General features: G+C 44.3%; 1 protein-coding gene and 1 long non-coding RNA gene across 21 annotated transcripts in view; one reads left to right on the top strand and one right to left on the bottom strand.

The window, feature by feature from the left end:
* Window positions 1-8,999: 8,999 nt before the first annotated feature.
* Window positions 9,000-14,405, bottom strand: LOC145546403 (uncharacterized). Its single transcript, XR_014082886.1, has 2 exons — window positions 13,180-14,405; window positions 9,000-11,019 (listed from the first exon to the last, which is right to left on the bottom strand). It is a non-coding gene; the product is annotated as an uncharacterized LOC145546403 (long non-coding RNA).
* TBC1D1 (TBC1 domain family member 1) overlaps window positions 9,305-19,803 on the top strand; it is a 226,326-nt gene continuing 215,827 nt past the window's right edge. For 17 of the 20 annotated variants that reach the window (XR_014082761.1, XR_014082782.1, XR_014082781.1 and 14 more), the window contains exon 1: window positions 9,305-9,537. The gene's annotated coding sequence lies outside the window, so the exon portion shown is untranslated. Of the gene's footprint in view, window positions 9,538-12,162; window positions 12,249-19,803 lie in introns of all 20 variants that reach the window. The other 3 variants (XM_081592895.1, XM_081592937.1, XM_081592867.1) reach the window with 1 other exon arrangement.

Genomic DNA, 19,803 nt, shown 5'->3' with positions numbered 1-19,803 from the left:
GTTTGATATAGTAATTCTTACATTTTTAAATGGTTGGGAAAAAATGTTTTAAGAATAACAGTTCCTGATATGTAAAAATTCATGAAATTCCAATGGCAGTGCCCTTACTCACTAGAACATAACTATATTCATTTGCTTACATTTTGTTGTGGCTACTTTTGCACTACAATGACAAAGTTGAAAGTTGGGACAGAGAAGGAATAACCTTCAAAGGCTAAACTATTTACTAAATGGGCTTTCAAGAAAGTTGGTTGACCATGAATTAGAGGAGTATAAGGGTCCTGAAGACAGGGACGACATCTCATATTTGCTTGTATCACTTCAGTGCCTAGTCCAAGTCCAGAGAAAGAATCACTAATGAACAAATCTCTCTGCTGGTTGATTCTTCCAAGCCTTTTGTGGTACATACCTGCCAATCTTGGAATCTTGGTAAATTCTAACTCTCTCTTAATTTTTTCTCTAAGCTTCAATTTTAAGGACTCAAGTTCCTTTCCTTTGAATAACAGGAGAACTTCATCTTACATTTTATATTTAGCAACAGGAAAACAAGAAGAGGGCTGAAAGTCTCTAGTTCAGCCCTACTGTTAAAGGAAATTACCAAGTAATGAAGCACGCTCCCACTATAATGTTGTTGCACAATAGGAATTACTAGGCAAGAGAAAAAAAAGTGATCAAAAGGAGACTACCTTGCATCACATTTCTTCAATATGCACTGATAAGGGGAAACCTTGACTCAGTTCAGTGGACATTCCCCCAAGCTAAAGGAAAGGGGTCAGAAGAGCCCAGCAGAAGCACAGCCCTCCCACAGAACATCTTTCATCAAGGAAGGTTATTCTGAAAGCCAGGGAAATAACCAGACTCTCCTTATGTCTTCTTACACCATACAACTCTTGTACACTACTGCCCTCAAAAACAGTCATTTAAAAGCCAGTAAAATTGTATGGGGTTTTCCCCAGTGGCTCCGCGGTAAAGAATCTGCCTGCAATGCAGATAGAACTCAGGTTCTATCCCTGGGTCAGGAAGATCCCCTGGAGAAGGAAATGGCAACCCACTCCAATATTCTTGTCTGGGAAATCCCATGGACAGAGGAGCTTGACAGGCTACTCTGCCAGGGTGGCAAAGAGTCAGACATGACTTAGCGACCGAACAACGACAACAATATGATACACAGGAAGAAAATTAGACTTGGAGGTAGAACATCTAGGTTAAAACTCCAATTTTTCCCCCACAGCTTTCTGCCTTAGGAAAATTCAAATGTTCTAAGTCTAAATCTCTTCATGGATTATATATAATGAGGGAAAGGGGGGAAATAACATTTACCTTTGAGGGCTACTGAGAAGATTAATAAGATAAGGTGTCGATTACAAAGCACGATGCACTTGCAAATAACGTGCCAAGTGCTGATGAGGGAAAGCATTTGGCGCAGTGTGGAGCTGTAGGCTGAGCCAAGCAGGTTGATAATGTCCTTTGCCTGGTCTTTCATTCACTCATTCACTCATATATTCATTCATGCCTGCTAGATTCCAGAAATGCCTGGAGGGTGCTTAAATGCATGTAAGGCAAGAGAAAATTTAACAGTAAGCAAAGAAGAAAATGGGACTAAAGGAAGAGGAAGTAGGTGAAGCTGAATGAAACTAGGAGTAAGGTAGAAAACCAGTGCTTCTAAGACTTTGGATTTTCTGAGCCAGGAAAATTCTCCCGCAGACTGGGAAATGATAAAGCATGCTATCATGTTCTTTTACCAGGTAAAGACATCAAAAAACAAAACTAAAACAAGCAAACAAAAGCTCCTACCATTGATGCTCACCATCATTTCATAAAAAGAGAAACTTTCTTTTGTTAATACCTACAAAGTGGGAGACCCACTCCAGTGTTCTTGCCTGGAAAATCCCGGGGACGGAGGAGTCTGGTGGGCTGCTGTCTATGGGGTCGCACAGAGTAGGACACGACTGAAGTGACTTAGCAGCACAAAGTGGGAAGAATGTGACCTCAGGACAGCCCAGTTGAGTCTTATGAAATCATACAGTTATTCATATTTTGTCTTGGATGGATGAAAATTGGCACAAGCTGACAAGGGCTTAGAATGGGTACTTGTGACTTAATACAAAATAAACTGGATACCTGCCAAACAATGAACCCCTTGAGCCTATTAGTCAGGCCAGGGATGAAGATAAAACTACTCGCTCAAACAAAGAACAGTTATTCCTGACAGAGTCTTGAGAGAAAATACTTCCTGGATTCTCCTTGAAAGGACATCATGTGAGGCATTGAATAATATCTCAGGGACTTGCCTGGTGATCCAGAGGTTAAGACTCTACATTCCCAATGCAAGGGGCTCAGGTTTGAATCCTGGCCAGGGAACTAAATGCCACATACCACAACTAAGACCTGGTGCAGCCAAATAAATAAAAATAAATACTTATTTTTTTAAAACCAATATCTCAGACTGAAAAGGGCATTTTAATAAAATGTATCCCCCTAATATGGGCAAATGGGATCATGCCAAAATGCAATTTGATAAAAGAAAATTTTCTGGATATAGTCCAGGTAACTACTCTTCATTTGGGTTGATCTGATATAGGAACTGATTTTAGGAGATACAGATTTTAGAGGGCCAATGGACTGTGTATCTTTCAGAAAGTTTTCCAAAATGATCTTCTTCTTAACTAAATTTTTGACAAACACTGAATGTGGATGAGTTCTCAATTGTTCCAAGATGTTGCAATCCTTGTGCCTTATATCTGGAAATCCGATCCTGTGTTGATGATTAAACAAGGAGTCACATGCTTTAGTAATCAGCTCACTTTGGGGGAGGAATGACATACATACCTCTTAGGACAGCTGACAAACTTGATGAGGGCACAAGGGATAAACAGAGGGAAACTTAAAAAGTTTCTAACCTAAGGAAGTATTATATAGATACGCAAGAGCTCACAAATGCCACGTGTTACAAGCTATTTTCATCCATTCTGCACATATTTATTGAATTCCCACTATGTGCTGAGCTCTGTTCTATGCACTGGAGATACAGCTATGAACAAAACAGGAAAAATTTTCTGCCCACATAGCGGGGGAGCCAGGTGGAAACAGATGACAAATAAGAAACACGAGTGACTAATACAGTATATTAGAGGGTGATAAATGCTCTGGAGAAAAATAAAATAGGATAAGAAGTGTGTGTGTTTCTATTTTCAAAAGGTTGGTCAAAGAAGGCCTCATGGAAAAGGTGATATTTATTTTTTAAGAAAACTTAAAAAAACTATTTACTTTATTTGGCTGCTTCGGGTCTTAGTTGCAGCACATGGGACCTTTTGATGTTGTTTCGGTAAACAGTTGCCTCTAGGCTTGCGGGATCTTAGTTCCCCAACTAGGGATCGAACCCACATCCCCTGCATTGGAAGGTGGATTCTTAACTACTGGACCATGAAGGAAGTCCCAAGTAGGTAGTATTTAAGCAAAGATGGAAGAAGGTGCAGTAAGTAGGGGGGCAATGTGAAGATTTAAGGGAAAAGCATGACCAGCAGAGGGAATAGTGAGTACAAAGGCCAGGTGGCAGGACTGTCCCTTACAGATTTGAGCAGCAGCAAGGCCAATATGGCTTGAGCAGAGTGAACCAAGACTGGTAACAGATCAGAGGCAGTGGTGTAGGGTTGGAGAGAGGGGAGATTCCATAAGGCTCCCTAAACCATTGTAAGGACTTTGGCTTTTACTCTGGGGGTTCTGGGAAGCCGTGGGAGGATTCTAAGTAGAGCAGTGACATGGCTCAACTAATATTTTAACAGATTCACTTGGCTGCTATACTGAGAATAGACTGTAGGGTGGCAAGGGCAGCAGCAAGGAGACCAGTTAGCTGGCTGCTGCATTTTCTAGATGAGATTACACATCAAGTACCAGCAAGGTCAGAATGGTATTTGGGATCAAATGAAGTGGCGGGGGTGGGTCTCACGGTGCTGGAAGTTCAGTTATCTCACCAGTCTGGGTAACATCCCTGAGATCCATAACGCTGACAATTTACAAAGAGATTCTCAGAGACTTAGGCAAATGTAGATACAACGAAAGGTGACATGCTATTGAACACTTGCTCAGCTTTGTGCTTGATGGCCCAGGGCAGGTGGGAAGAGAGAAGCCCCAGGAAACACTGGCTATAGTCAGAGAGATTCGTGGGGTGGGGCAGCTGCTTGTGAAGAGCAATGATTTAACAAGTAGGAGCAGGAGCTGAAAAGGGAAGTGGAACCAGTGCCCAGAGTTCTAGCTGCTTTGTCTATAAAAGGAGACGAGGCTCTCCCGGCAGCCACGCTGGGGCTCTAGCACGTAGCGCATGGGTTTATGCCGTCTCGTCCACTGCAAGCACGAGTTCTCAAGAATAGTAACATTTTTGTTTATTTTAATAGGTGAAATTTCAAAATCTACTTTGGTTATCTGCTCGTTTCGTTTACTTTTTTACTCCACTATGTTTTAATCATTCTCATGCCTTTGAGAAAGCAATTTCAAGGCCCTTATAGGCAAGCCAATGTAAGGTACTCTTTGACCTTGACTTCAATCCATTGCTGTGTTTGTGAAGACTGTTTCTTACAGTTAATAAAGATACTTGGGCATAACTTAGGTCCTGTTTAGATGCTAACAGTCATGCATCAGGTTGGCAGGATTGGCAAGTTACCCAGCATTGGTGGTGTAATGCCACCTCCTCCCAGCTCCAGGCAGATCCTGCTTCACCATTGAGGAGCTCTTTGTTCCCACTGAGCTCAGACTTGCCTCAGAAATCTTCTCCACCAAGGGTTCCGGGGAGCCACCACTGACCAGTGGGAGCACGCGTTCCCAGTGGACCACCTTACAATCCCAGGTTCTGTCCAATATAATCTTAACCTCTTACCTTTATACCAATTTTGGAAATAGACTCACTAGTTGAAAATTCTTATCTTATTATGTATATTTGGAAAGTGAAGTCGCTCAGCCGTGTCCGACTGTTTGCGACCCCATGGACTGTAGCCCACCAGCCTTCTCTGTCCATGGAATTTTCCAGGCAAGAGTACTGGAGTGGGTTGCCATTTCCTTCTCCAGGGGATATTCCCGACCCAGGGATTGAACCTGGGTCTCCCACGTTGCAGGCAGACGCTTTACTGTCTGAGCCACCAGGGAAGCCGTATATTTGGAAGTTAGGTGAAAATATATCATAGCAATAACGAGTTTGGATTTCCAACTAATATAAACATTAAAACAAGTAACTGATAGATGTAGTAATAAGGAGTAACTTTATTAAAGTTCTCTTTTCTACATTAATCCAAGGCTTTTCATTCTAGATTTATATACATGGTTACTTTAACTTTTTTTTCAATTATTAAAAAAAATTTTTTTGGCCACATCATATAGCATGTGTGGCTTCCCTGGTAGCTCAGCTGGTAAAGAATCCACCTGCAATGCAGGAGTCCCCGTTTCGATTCGTGGGTTGGGAAGATCCACTGGAGAAGGGAATGGCTGCCCACTCCAGTATTCTGGCCTGGAGAATTCCATGGACTGTATAGACCACAGCATCGCAAAGAGTCAGACACAACTAAGTGACTTTCACATACAGCATGTGGGATCTTAGTTCCCCGGATCAGGGATCAAATCCATGTTCCCTGCATTGGAAGCATGGAATCTTAACCACAGACGGTCAGGCAAGTCCCATAGTTCGCTTAACTTTTTAAAAGTAAAGTGGCCTTTGTTTTCTTTTGGCCTCTGGGCCTCCCACTTGATTTAATGGTGCCAGTGGGTCACAGTTTTCTAGAGCTCTGAAGCCATCTTAAAGCTGATATCAATGTTCCTGGTCTTTGGCAACGAACAACTAATTACTGTGCAAAGGACTAAATTAGGAAAGAATCTATAGAGGAAGCCCCACCAAGATGATCCATAGCAGGATTTCAGGAGAATCAGGGGTTCAAAGCAGAGTCACGATAGTGTTTTGTCTGTTCCCTACTTAGTTTTGTTATTGGTGACTCAAAGAACTACCAACCTGGGCCCCAGAGAGCTCTCTGTTGTCATCTCCTAGGCCCCGTGGCCCTGGCCTCTCCCTTGACAGTGTACTAGTCCTGCTGGGAGTCTCATATCTGTGTGACAAGGGGAGGGAGCCGCTTCCCTCCCAGAGTGATGGCATTGGCAGATGAGAACTGGATGGTCCCTCCTACCTTTCTGCTATGCATGTGGATGCACCCTCCCTGTTCAACAGTCTTTATCCTGCCATCCCAGGAACACTGTTAGTCTCAAAGTCCCCTTTTTTATTTCTTCCATAGCTGCTAGAAGTGAGTGCCAATGAGGTTGATGACAGGCTCTCCTCTACTCTCTGAGATAGTGCTTTATAGCAAAAAAAATTGAAAATCTTTACCACATATCATAAAGGCAGTTCTGTCTCCAGGAAGCTAAGATATTATAAAAAAAATCTCTCATGATTATCCCCAGGGCCCTAACTGACCCTAGGAACTGGAAAAGTAATACAGAAATCACTGCTTCTCACAAGGTTATGATCCTTCCCTAACTCAGGTTACAGGGTCAGGGAAATGGCTATTTGCCACTAAGTCGTAAATCTCTGAGCTACAACTTGCTAGACCTAAGTAGCAGGAGGAAAGTAATAGTATGAGAGACAAGGGGCCTAGGCTTGCCTCTGTCCCCCACCCCTCCCACTTCCTACCTTTGTGGCCTGATTAGCACCCCATCTGGCTGCCTAAATGTACTGAAGCTTGGCTGTACTCTGGGACTGCGGGTGTGGGTGGAGTGGGGGTAGAGGGGGTTAATGATGAAAAGCAAAGGGAGTGAAGGGCAGGATGCAAGGAGTTCTGGCCAGGATGCTCTGTGTGCCGTGTCCAGTCTTGACCTGACCAAGGTAGTTAGGTAATAGTTTCAACCATCAGCTGACTGGTTATGTATGAAAGACAGTTTGGGGATGTCAACGAAATTGGATGAGTGTGCCTGTCTTGACAGCTAGCACTCTGGAGGTAAGTGTGCTCAGCAGGCTGCTACAGAGAGGGGATGACAACTGTATGAAGTTGGAGACGAAGATGGGAAATAATTATGGTGTGATCCAAGATGTAACAATATGGTTTAACTCGTGTGTGTGTGTATGTATGAGTGCTCAGTCACATCCAACTCTTTGCAACCCCATGGACTGTAGCCCGCCAGACTGCGCTGGTGTACCTGGTCTTATAATCTAATGAAGAACAATTTTCATAACCCAATAAACATTCTAATCATTGTATACATCTGTATATATTCCTTATCTTTTAATAAAAGATTTGAGGCTAAGTACACAAACAATTTGCACTATAATAAAGAGCAAGCTGAGTGCTATAAGAGAGCTACACAGTGGCCAGAGGGAAAGTGTGTTACAAGGGGCTTTAGCTCTAGATCCCAGAACTTACTAGCTCTGTGGCCCCAAGAGGCATTAACCTCTGGATTTAATCATCTCTGCCCTGCAGAGTTTTTGCAAGGATTAGAAACAGTACATATAAAGTGGCTTCCACAATGACCCAAATAGACTAGCCCCTCAATGAATAAGAGTTACCAGTATGATGAGTTTTAAATCAAGCTGTGGATAAAAATTTGTATCTCACCCAAATATAACTCCCTTGTATGTGAGCATCCAGAGGAATGGGATCAGGGACCATAAGGTAGTCCTGATCAAAAAGACTCCTCCAAATGCCTCCTCAGCTCCTAGCAACTCACTGTTCCTGGAGGGAGAAGGAGGCGAGGAGGGAGGGGAGAATCTTGAACCTGTATATGCATCCTGAGCCAGGGTAACAATAGCTGCTGCCACTACTTGAGGTCCTTGTATGTGCCACTGTGCTAAGCACTTTACATACACTTTCCCATTAATATCCTCACAGTGCTCTTATAAAGTGTGTATTGGTCCCATTTAACAGGTAAAAAGAATGGAGACCAGAGGTCCAGCAGCTTGTCTAAGCCAAACTAGGTGGTGGAGCTGGAATGTGGGTTCACATCCAAACTTGCAGCTCAAATTCAGCCACTTCCCTAAAGTCAGCTTGCAGCTACACTAAGCAAAAAATCCTGAAAGATGTCGCCCCCTCCTGTTGCCGCTCAGCCCCCTCTCCATCTACCCCAAGACCATCTTCCTCTTCCTACCTTTCCCTCTCTGCTCAGTTCCGCACTTCCCTCAGATCCCTGTCCCTGCCCTGGGGCGTGAAATTTACCTGGTAAGACAGGGATTTAGGAGGTTTGCCTGTTTCCTGAACCCTGCCATCTCCTAACCCTAGGAGCCTGCTTTCTCAGACGTCTTACATCTCCCTGGTGTCTCTCCTTACACTCTACAGGGCCGCTATGAACTAACTTCCCCAAATCTGATTCGAAGGTGGGCTCACGGAGGGGTGTGTGTGTGTGTGTGTGTGTGTGTGTGAGAGAGAGAGAGAGAGAGAGAGAAAGAGAGAGAGAGAGAGAGAGAGAGAGAGATAAAGGGGGTGTGTGTGAGTGCGCGCGCGCGCTCTGGACCATCAGGGAGGGGAAAAGCGCCCGGTAGTCTAGCCCCTGCGTCACTCCGCAGTTGTTCGGAAATGGGTTTACCGGTGTTTAATAGGAAAAGACACTTCAGCTGTTCCCTGAATCCTTGATGCCCGTGCCTCAATTCACTCCCTGACTAGGACGGAAAGAAGGGGTAATGTAGGGGGAGAGCCTCCAGGAAGCTTGGCCACCTTCCTGTGTTCTGTGCAGTTTTCACCCTGTCCATTTCGGAGAGAGGAGGCGAGAGTACAGAGGAGGCAAGGCTACCGCAGGGCAGTGAAGAGCGGGCTGGCAGTGCCACCTGCTGAGAACCCCGCAGGCCCGGAGCGCGGCTGGCAGTGCCACCTGCTATAAATAGGCTGCCAAGGACAGGGTTGGACCGCACATCCCTCCTCGAGGGCCTTAATCACGCGCGGGGTTCCGCGTCCCCGGAGCCCAGGGTATTCGTCTGGCCAAGACTCTGCTCCGGGGCTGGGTGGGGCGGCGCGCCGACACCCTCTTGGGGCTGAGGCTGGCTGCCCGGGAGCAGGTTGAGGATGGACCTCCTGGGAAGGGAGAGACAGCGAGAGGAGGGAGACCGCGGTGGACCCGCACTGCAGCAGCTGTTGCCCGCGAGTGACTCGCCCGTCTCGGCCATGCCGCTCGAGCAGAGTCACACGGCCCTGTGGGGAGGGAGGGGTCATCGCGTCCCCCTCTTAGGTCCCTGGGGACCGAGTTGGGAGATCCCGGGTTCAGCCCTCCCCTCGCCTCCCCCGCGCTCGCCCTGCCGGGGAGGAGGAAACGCGAGCCACGCGCAGACACCTCCTCCTCCTCCGCCGCCGCTGCCGCCTCCGGCGTTCCTGCGCCTCTGTGCCTGTTGCTGCCGCCGCCGCCGCGGGACCCGCCGCGTCCTCTGCCGACTGGAGAAGAGGCGGGAGCCCTGCCAGTCCCGGCGGCTGGAAGAGAGCAGCCTGCCAGCCACGATGCGCGCCCCGCCCGCCCAGGCCGTCCCCCGGCTACCGCCGGACACCTGCGCGCCCCGCCCGGGTCCCGGGCTCTGAGCGCGCCGCGGCACAGGTAGGCGCTTCCTGGGGCCTCGCCCACGCCACCCCGCCGCCTCCTCCCGAGGCATCCCGGCCGTCCCCCACCCCTTGCAGGCCCCTGGGCTCCCGGGCCGGAGGAAAAACTGAGATGGGGCACTCCAGGGGCGTTCCTGCTGTCCTTGTCGCGCAGGGGGTGTCTCGGGAGAGGAAGTTTATGGCCACCTCGTTGTCCCCTAGTTGGACGAAAGCGAAACCTTCAAGTTCAGAGCGACCCGGGAGCTCCCGCAGGCACCCTCCCTTTGCCCCTCCCTCCACTCCTGCTCACGGTCTTCGCATCTCCGTCCTCGCCCCTCCCGCCAAATATCTCTAGGGCTAGTGTGTTTGTAAGGCGACCAAACAGGGGAAGGGCGGTCAGAGTGACCCCAGGCCACCCTTTAAAAGTTCAGGGTACTTCGCAGTAGCAACTTGGCAGCTCCACCAGCGCGCGCAACATTTCTTTCTATGGGCACATCCTGTACCAGTCATTTTGAAACCCTGCTTAATTGTTTCTAGCAGCTTCCTGATCTGTCTGTGCTTATGAGACCCCTCTAACTTCGCCACGAGTTGTTGTTGTGGGTGTAAGGTGTGTGTGTGTGTGTGTGTGTGTGTGTGTGTTTAAAAGAAATGTCATTTTCTTTGAAGTCCACCTAGAGGCGGCTTTACGTGTGGCGATTTCATTTAAAATAGATTATTCTTTGGAAGTTACTTAAAAAGGAAAAGAAATCGAAAGTGATGATTGTTCCTCCCACCAAACAGTTTGATTCTGAGTGCCCCGCATGAATTGATGGGTATTCATTCACTTCATAGATCACTCATTTTTCCTTTTAGATAATTGGGTGATTTTACTTACTGATACTATATAATCAGACTTTGAAAGAGCATTTTAAAATTACCTATTAAAATTATTTTTTATTGGCGCATACTTGCTTTACAATGTTGTGTTAGTTTCTGCTTTACAGCAAAGTTAATAAGACTGGCCCTGACTTAGATAGGTCACATCTACGAAACTCAGCTATCTCTAGAAGTCCAAACGTCTAAACCTTTTGCTCTGTGCTTAAGCTGAACTGCAGAGTCCTTGATTAAAAAAAAAAAAAAATCCCTTCTTTGGGACAACTGCAGTTCCTTCTCCTCCAAAGACTGGAGATGAGATTGGTAGGAGTAGAAGCATGGCCACTTCTGGGTTTCCTTGTGCTTTGGGAATCTGCTGTGGGTGGGAGGGGTTGGCCTGAGGAGTGAACAGGAGAGTTGTTTTAAGGGGCTGGGAATCCACCTTGCATGACAACTCTTTATGTTTCTGAACACATGATGGTTCTACTACCATCTTGGTTAGGGATCCTGGGAGCATCTGGGTTCCGCACGATTTTGTAGAGTTGAGGTGGCTTCTCTTGCTTGGGGAGGAGGTATGTCTCCTGCTTAGCTCCGACTGGATGGACCTGGGTTTGTGCAAGCTCTGGGAATTGATGATGGACAGAGAAGCCTGGCATAGTGCAGTCCATGGGGATCACAAAGAGTTGGACATGACTGAGCGACTGAACTGAACTGAACAGCTCTTTCCTGGGAACCTTGAAGACTGTCTTAAGAAATAAGGACATTGAATGAAAAAGTTCGGATAAAATAGGATTGACTGCTTTTGTAAACAGATATTTTGTAGTTGTTTCGAGTGGAAAGCTGTGGCAGTCTTGAATCTGCCTGCTTTTTTTTTTCTAACAAGGTATAGGGAAATAAGGCCATAAAAAGTGCTTGCTCTCCAAATTTCTCTATCGTATCCTGTTGATAAAACCTGAGCTAGTGGATAGTGAGTGCAGCTGTGAATTAAAGGACACTGCGTGAAGTGTTTAGGGGAGATTTCCTGAAGTGAAGACAGTGCAGTATCCTGAGACCACAGTATCAATTGAATGCAAAGAGATATAAAAGGGACTAAGTGTGGCTCAAAGCAGTGCCTGAAATCATCAATCATTAAAATAAATGCCTTTATGTGGACTTGTCCAGCCACTGGCAGACCAGTAAAATGGGAAAATTTCACTGGTGTAGTTATAAATTATTAGCATATTAGCATCAAAGTAAAGTTTTGCAAATGGAACTCTCTGCTTAGTCTGCCTTTATCTTTCCCACTGAGAGCTCTGGATATTTCTCCTCTGTCTATGGTAACATTTTTGGTTTGGTGCAGCCATGTCAGTGTTGACCTTTTGTCCCATATGACAGTTGTCGTGGTACCAGATGTTTGAGGAAGAAAAGGGCAACTCGGAAGAAATTATTCAGCTTGCCCCACTTCCCTTATCATCTAGCCATTGACAACCTCTGTGACCTACTTCCCTGGACACAGGAAGTGTCACCTGAAGACACCCTAGGAGGTGAGCTTCACCAGAAGGGCTACAGTAGCAACCAGATGTACCCCTGTGCACAGTCAGGTGTGGGTGGGTGGCTCCTTTCAGTCCCAGATCTTGTGGGAGCTTCTAGGATGTACCACTGGCAGGCAGTATGACGCGTACCTGTTCCCCAGCATCTTCATTCATGATGGTGCCCAGAGTGGGGATGCTGCTTGCAGATTCCATCTTTGAATATGCTTTTAATTTTATCTCACCAAGTGACAACTCTTCAGGCTCTTTTACTCTCTTCACAGCATTTGTCTGAGGGTCCCCAGTCTCCACTCTTCAGATTCTCCAGATGATCTAGCCTGTGTATCAGCCCACTTGGGGGCTTATGTAGGTATGCTCATGTGTGGGTACCCTGGCATAGTTTCCTTTGACCTTTTTCTTATCTGCTGTGCTGCTCTTCTCAAATTTAATAGCCTCATTCATCCCCACACTTGATTTATCTTCTAGGCCCTCTTCTTTCCTTGGTCGTTAAAACTTGGAGAAGTAAAATCTGTTCATTAAAATGGCTGTGAGTCCACTCAGAAACCAAAGAGTGTTAGGTTTGTATCCCTCTGGTGATGGCAAAGGGTTTAGGTTTTCAGTACAGATTATGGACACCTTTGCTGACTTTTATTTTCATTGCTTCCTTTCCTCATTCGAATAAAAATATTTTTAAACCAGATTCTTCACAAAATACATGAAATTTTCCATTTTCAGTGTTTTTGACATTTTCAAGCCAAGATTTCCATTTGATGGATTTTTAGATTTAAGATCACTGTGTCCCTGTTCAGGTTTCAGACGTTTAGAAAATCATTGGTCATATTGAGGCCATGTGAAATGTTCTTGACACTTAGGTTTCAGTGAAGCTGTGCAGAATGTAGGAAATATGTTTTAGTACCAGCAAAGATACATTTAATTTTGAGTGTGCCTATTTCCTTTGAGACAAGAAACAGCTATTGTTTGCTCTTAAAAAGAATATGTACCAATTTAACAACATATTTTATATATATATATATATATAATTATATACATACATACATATATATACACATAATCAGTAAATCTAAACTTCCAGAGAGGGGACCTTATAGGTTAGTTGTCAAACTTAATGAATTTATGTGTGTAAAGTGCTTAGAACAATGCTTGATAGTGAGCACACAATGTATATTGCTTATTGCTGACTTGTTTTACAGTTTGAGCATATCACCTTGACACTAAATTTAGGTTGCATGCATGCATGCTCAATCATTCAGTCATGTCCGACTCTTTGCAACCCCATGGACTGTAGCCCTCCAGGTTCCTCTGTCCATGGGATTCTCCCGGTAAGAATACCAGAGTGGATTGCCGTTTCCTTCTCCAGGGGCTCTTCCCAACCCAGAGACTGAACCCGAGTCTCCCGTGGCTGCTGTATTGACAGGCAGACTCTTTACCACTGAGTCACCTGGGAAGTCCTCAGATTTAGCTTACTATTGTAAAATTTAGGTAGAAAAATAACCCTGCCCGTCTACTAGAATGATAGTTTAGTGTTATTGCATCTAGAGATACTGTCAGATTGCAAAGAACAGAAATTTGGGCACATGCGAGGTCTGGATTCAAATCTTGCCTTCCTTATTTACTAGCTAGAGAACACTTATATAAAATGGGGATGATGAAAAGACTCTTGTGAGAGCTATAAGAACACAGAAGATCATATGTATAATATCCAATACTAGTTAATAGGTAATACCGACTCTGGAGTGGAAAGACCTGGGTCTCAATCCTGCTTCTGCCACTTGCTGCTGGTATGACCTTGGGCAAGTGACCTCACTTCTCTGTGCCAGCAACTTCCTTCTCGTCTCTCATCATTAAACTGGAGCTGATAATGATAATTATAGTCCATAATAGTTCTTATTCAGATATGGCCTTTATTGGTCAGGGCTATTGTGAGTGCGAAACCTGTTAACAGACTCAACAAGTAAGTGTAATTATGTGTTAACAGTTAACTCTGTTACTTTTAGGAGAATAACTTACAGCAGCCATGCAGGAGGGAGGGTTAGATATAACCCCTAGAGGCCAACTAGGACAATCCCACCCCACCCTTTTATCCTGTGCAATACCATGGAAGAGAATAGAGGAAGTGACAGTGACATTCTAAAGGACTAGGCTTGAATTAGGTCTGATTTATATAGGAAGGAAGTCATTGAAAACAGCATTACTTTATGTGTCAAGTTAGAGAGGCAAAGCCAGGTACTGGCGCGTCCTTGATGAAGTAAAGGTCAGAACCACTAGCTCCAGGAGCCATTCAGTGAAATAGCCGACTGCTTCAAAGACTTTGGGGACCTGTGAGCAATTCCTGAGTGAGCAGCACACTTCTCTGATTGGGTGGGATTCTGTGCAGGAAATGGACAAATAGCCGAGCCAAGCCAGTGATCTCACTGCATGTGATTAGAGTATTCAAGTGGCAGAATAATCCTGTTCAGCTGCAAGCTACTCCATCTAGAGTAAAGAACAGAAAAAAAAAAAAAAAAAAGTCATGGATTCTCAAGGGGAAATGAGTGTCCTTGGGGGTTTCCTGTCTCTCTGGCAGGTCCCTGACAGCTAATCAGTACTGACTGGTTCCTAACCTGGCCTGGAGCTAGAAGCTTCCAATAGCCCTCCCTTCATCCATCTATCTCACTCTCCTCCCCTCCCACCAGCATCTGAGAAGGTAAGGGCTGGACCCACAGGGGCTGCAGTGTATGGCTGGTTACTGGAAAGTCCCCATCATACTCCCTGTGGTTTACCGGGAAGGAGGGAGTGGATGGGTGCTGGGAAGAGAGGTGGCTCCCAATGGCAGCCAGCTAACTCCCACCATCCCCTTTCTCGCTTCCTGATCAATAAACCCCAGGCTGTCTTCATGCACCTCTCCCACATTTATATTCCTTAAGGGAAGATTGGAGCAGCTTTCTATCCCTACACAGTCTCGGGGACATTTGGTATTTTACATTATGAAAATGAGATTCACCAGATTTTAGAGACAGAAGAAAACTTGGGGATGGTCTTGTTGCATCCTTTTGTAAGAGTAAACTTGAGATTTGGAAAAGTAATTTGTTTTCTCAACTTCACACTTGAAAGTGTTTTTGTAAGAAAACAGGTCTTTGCCACGCTTGGAAGGGAGTCAGGGACTTGTATTGTCCTAATTCTGTCACCAAACTTGGACAAACCGTTTAGCTTCTTCAGTTTCCTCATTTCCTGCATGTAAGAAAGAAATTTGAGTGGCTTTAAAGGACCTTTCTAGCTTTAAAATTTTGTGATTTTAGATACATGCTTCCAGGGGTATTTAGCATGGCAGGACTCAATAACAAGGTTATTGTAACTATTCTGATAAAAGAGTGTCCTTGTGTTTTGGGTCCCACCATTGTTATGGGTTGTGGTGGGCAGGAGTTGTTGTAGAACACAGAAGATCTCTGGGAGGGGTAGGACTTCTGCACAGATGACTCTGCTATCGAGAACACGACTAGACGCTCACCAGAATAACAGACCAGAGTATTTCTGGGATATGAAACACAGGAGACTTCCGGAATAGATGGTTCTCCCTGGGGCCTCAAGGATGGTCACAGGTTACATGCATATGATGTGGACTGAGATGGCTTAAAAATAATCGGATGGTTTGTTAGGATTGTTTGAATGGTTCTTCTGTTTTATGTAACTTTTCATCGAACATTAAACAGTTATTCACCTAATCTAAGTTACCATGAATCTTATGTCAGCAGAATCTGAATTACTTATAAATAATTAGGACTCTGTCTGAAGTAGAACTTAACAATTTGATAGTTTGTTGACAATGTTAAGGTGTTAAGGTCCAGTCTGTTTTTTACAGAGAAACTAAGATGTGCCCCACCTGGTTGAAAAGTGAATATCTGAGGCATCCAAATAGTTTTGACAGTGAAATTGCAGGACCAATTTGATGACTTATTATTTACCAAATGATTGAAACAACTAAATTGTGTAATTTTTTTTTTTGCTTTATGCTTGTATTCCCTTACAAGAAAACTGAAAGTAATTCTGCTACACTGGTTGCCACCATATTAATAACTGCTTCATTTACTCTCATTGATAGATCTTGGGTCTATCCTTTGTAATAATTCTAGTCACTTCTTTAAACATGTCTTGGGATTAGCAGCTGTCAACGGTTAGAACTTGAAGGAGATTCAGTTACAGGAGTGGAAGCTGAGCCAGATATTTAATGCCACTTTCACCTGTAGGTGAGAGAAAGAAAAAAAGGAGAGACCTTTATTAATAGGGTTATATGAGCTGTAAGTCTGTTTTCATCATCAAGAGAAGCTTTACTTTAAAAGAAAAGAGATAGGCAATACACTTTTATGAAATACATTAGCACTCTAAATAAAATATGGGCTTATTTCTAAACTTTGGAATATCTAAAATTAAAAAATTAGCTATTAACCATGTTCAAATTAATTATAAAAATTCATTCTTTGGATATATGCATATATGTCACATAGTAAACAGAGTAAAAAGAATAGACTTCAGTTGTAGTTCGGAAATAGTTCAGAATTCAAATACTGATTTCAGAAACCCCAAACCTTATGAGCTTAAGATGCTTACAGACTTGTTTAGGGACACCTATTCAAACTTTTAAAGTAAATATGATGTTTAGGTACAGAGTGCAGCAGGACATGGTGATGGCTGCCCTGAATCACCATGGATGAAAGAGGTGACAGTTGAACTAGGACTTGTGTATGAGTTGGGATTAGGTTAGAGGACAAGAGTGGGGGTCATTGGAAGAGTCTCCTTGGGTTGTCAATGATCCTATTTTTTTCATTTCATTGGGAGAGTCTCCTTGGGTTGTCCCTGATGCTATTTTGTGAGCAGAGGTACTGACTGCTTTGTACTGGACCACCTTTTTTATTTTTTTCAATAGCAAACAATCAAAGAAGATAGAAATAGTGTCCCTCTCTGGAAGACACTCCAGAATTTAAGGACTGACATGCTTACTCCTTATTATAAAATATTCAGGCTTCCAAATCTCAGGTGCCTGTCCTGTAACCCACTGTGGATGCAGATGTCACCTGGCCGGTGGGAACTAAAGGTCAGGGAACCAGCCACAATGCTGCCTCTGTGGCTACTGCTATTGCTTTGAGTAATAAATTGTCCTTTGTCTGACCTGGGAGGCTAACTTGTCGCAGGCTGACTTGTAAGTTTGCAAGCAGAGTAAACTCTCAGGCTCTCTACAGTTCATGACAGGTATTATGTTCCTGACAGAGAGAACAGTATGCACTGTGGCACGGAGGCATGAGAAATCCCATCTCATATGGGGAACCGTGTCTAGTTACTTATCTACTGAGCCAAAAGCTGCATGTGCATATGCATGCGTACTCAATCTCTCAGTTATGTTTGACTCTTTGCAACCCCATGGACTGAAGCCCACCAGGCTCCTCTGTGCATGGAATTTTCCAGGCAAGAATACTGGAACTATTGCCATTTTCTACTCCAGGGAATCTTCCCAACCAAAGGATTGAACCTGCATCTCTTGCGTCTCTTGCATTGGCAGGTGGATTCTTTACCACTGCACCACCTGGAAAGCTCCCAAAGCTGCATTTTAGAGGAGTATACGCAGTTGGTGATATGGAAAGGACCAGATTCTGAAGAGATCCTACATGCTATGTCAAAGAGTTTAGATTTTATAGCAGCTATGATTAAGGAATTTTAGCAGAGGAGTAATATGATCAATTTTATGTGTTTGTTGAGTTGCTCTAAGAAATACACGAAGGCTGGATTGAGTGTGGGGGCACCTTTTCTCCGATTGAGAAAGAAGTAAGATTTATTTAGATGTAAAGTCAGTTAAGAAGTAGTGATAGAGTGAAGAAGGGATTTGAATGACTGTCTTAGTTCGTTCAGGCTGCTGTCGCAGACTATCACAGACTGGGTAGTCTATAATCAATGGAAACTTATTTCTTATGGTTCTGGAGGACGGGAAGCCCAAGATCAAGGTGCTGGCAGATTCAGAATCTTGTGACGGCTGGCTTCCTAGTTCATAGACTGCTCTCTTTTGCCTGTGTCCTCACATGGTAGAAGCGGAAAGAGCTCTCTAGGTCTCTTATAAGGGCACTAATCCTATTAATATGGGTTCCACTCTCATGACCTAATCACCTCCCAAAGTCTCTACCCTTAAAAACACTATCACATTGGGTATTAGGATTTCAACGCACCAACTGAGGGAGGATGGACACAAACATTCAGTCTACAGCAGTGACTCCTTGGCTTTTGACTTGGCTGGTAAAATAATAGTGATGGGAGGGAAGAGAAGTTCTGGATAGGAGGGAGGTAAGACTGAGTTAGATTTAAAACAACTAAATTGAAGCTGAGATGCTGTCTGAATAGGCTATCCAGATAGAAATATTTAATGGCCTGTCCTGATCTGGAACTCAAGAAGGAGACAAACATATGGGAATCATTAGTGTTTGTATGGTAGATGCGTTCTTGTGCAAGAGAATACGTTGAGAATCAGGTGCAAACTCAAATCACTTATGACAAACAAAGTTTCCTGGGCCATAAAAACAGCAATATTGGTAATCTCTAATTGAGACCAAGGTGAGAGATGAAGGTTGTTACAAGACGAAATAACACTTGCCTAGTACATAATGACCACTTTAATGGTAGTATTCGCTAATCAAAAACTCTCTGTAAAACTTCATTAGTACACGAATAACCTAATTCAGTGACTTCAAAATCCAACTTCAGATCAGTTCTTCTTTATTTTAAATAATGATTTTTTTCCCTTTGCATACTAAGTAAAATTCAAGGCCATAGGTTTTAGCACATAAATATATTCTAGATAAATTAATTTTATAGCGTAAAAATGTAAGGCAGAGAAGAAATAAAAATGAAGGTCAGGGTTCTAATTTAAAATTTGGGTAAATGATGTTGTTAACTATACTAAGGAATGAAAAAGCAAAGGAAAATTGTTAATGCATTTTGGTTTTGAATGTTTTCAGTCTATGATATTGGAGAAGGAAATGGCAACCCACTCCAGTACTCTTGCCTGGAAAATCCCAGGGACGGCAAAGCCTGGTGGGCTGCCGTCTGTGGGGTCGCACAGAGTCGGACACGACTGAAGCGACTTAGCAGCAGCAGTACCTAGTGAAAGTAAGCTGTTAACAATGGCAGCAAGAGTATTAGATTGTAGTCGCTGACACCAAGAGGTCACGTGAAATTGTCCAAAGGATGCAGGTGGAATGAGGGGAGAGGCTGGAGTCAAGCAGGTGGGGAAAGCCATCAAGGAACTGAAAAGAAGCAATCAGAGAAGTAAGAGGAGAAGCAGGAGAGTTTCAAACAGGATGGAGTGGTCAGCATTGAGAAAGTGGTCTGGAGGGACAAGGCAGCTGAGGATTTAAAAAGCCCGTTTGGATTTCACAACCAGAAGATGTGGGTGACCCTAACGGGAGCAATTGTGGTGGCTCCTCATTGCTTCTGGTCAGTCCAGACCGTGGATGGAGGAAGAAGTAGAGGGAGCAAGTGGAGATTTTACCTTGAAGAAAGTTGTGTAGGAAAGGAGGAATTGGGGCCGGGGGACTTTGAGGTCAAGGGAGAACATTTTTTTTTTTTAATGAAAGAGTCTTTATTCACTCTTTCAACATATCTGTAGTGCCTATGGGGCTTCCCAGGTAGTAAAGAATCCGCTTGCCGATGCAGGAGACATAAGAGACACTGGTTTCTCGCTCTCTCTCTTGAAACATGTATATTATCATATGTGAAATAGATCGCCAATCCAGGTTCGATGCGTGAGACAGGGTGCTCAGGGCGGTGCACTGGGATGACCCTGAGGGATGAGATGGGGAGAGAGGTGGGAGGGAGGTTCAGGAGGGGGAACACATGTACACCCGTGGCTGATTCATGTCAACGTATGACAAAAACCACTACAATATTGT

The sequence above is a fragment of the Giraffa tippelskirchi genome, chromosome 1 (genome assembly GCF_054371585.1).
Source record: "Giraffa tippelskirchi isolate mGirTip1 chromosome 1, T2T-mGirTip1v1.2.pri, whole genome shotgun sequence".
NCBI lineage: Eukaryota > Metazoa > Chordata > Mammalia > Artiodactyla > Giraffidae > Giraffa > Giraffa tippelskirchi.
Note: the sequence above shows the minus strand (reverse complement) of the source record. Positions and strands in the feature narration are given on the sequence as shown.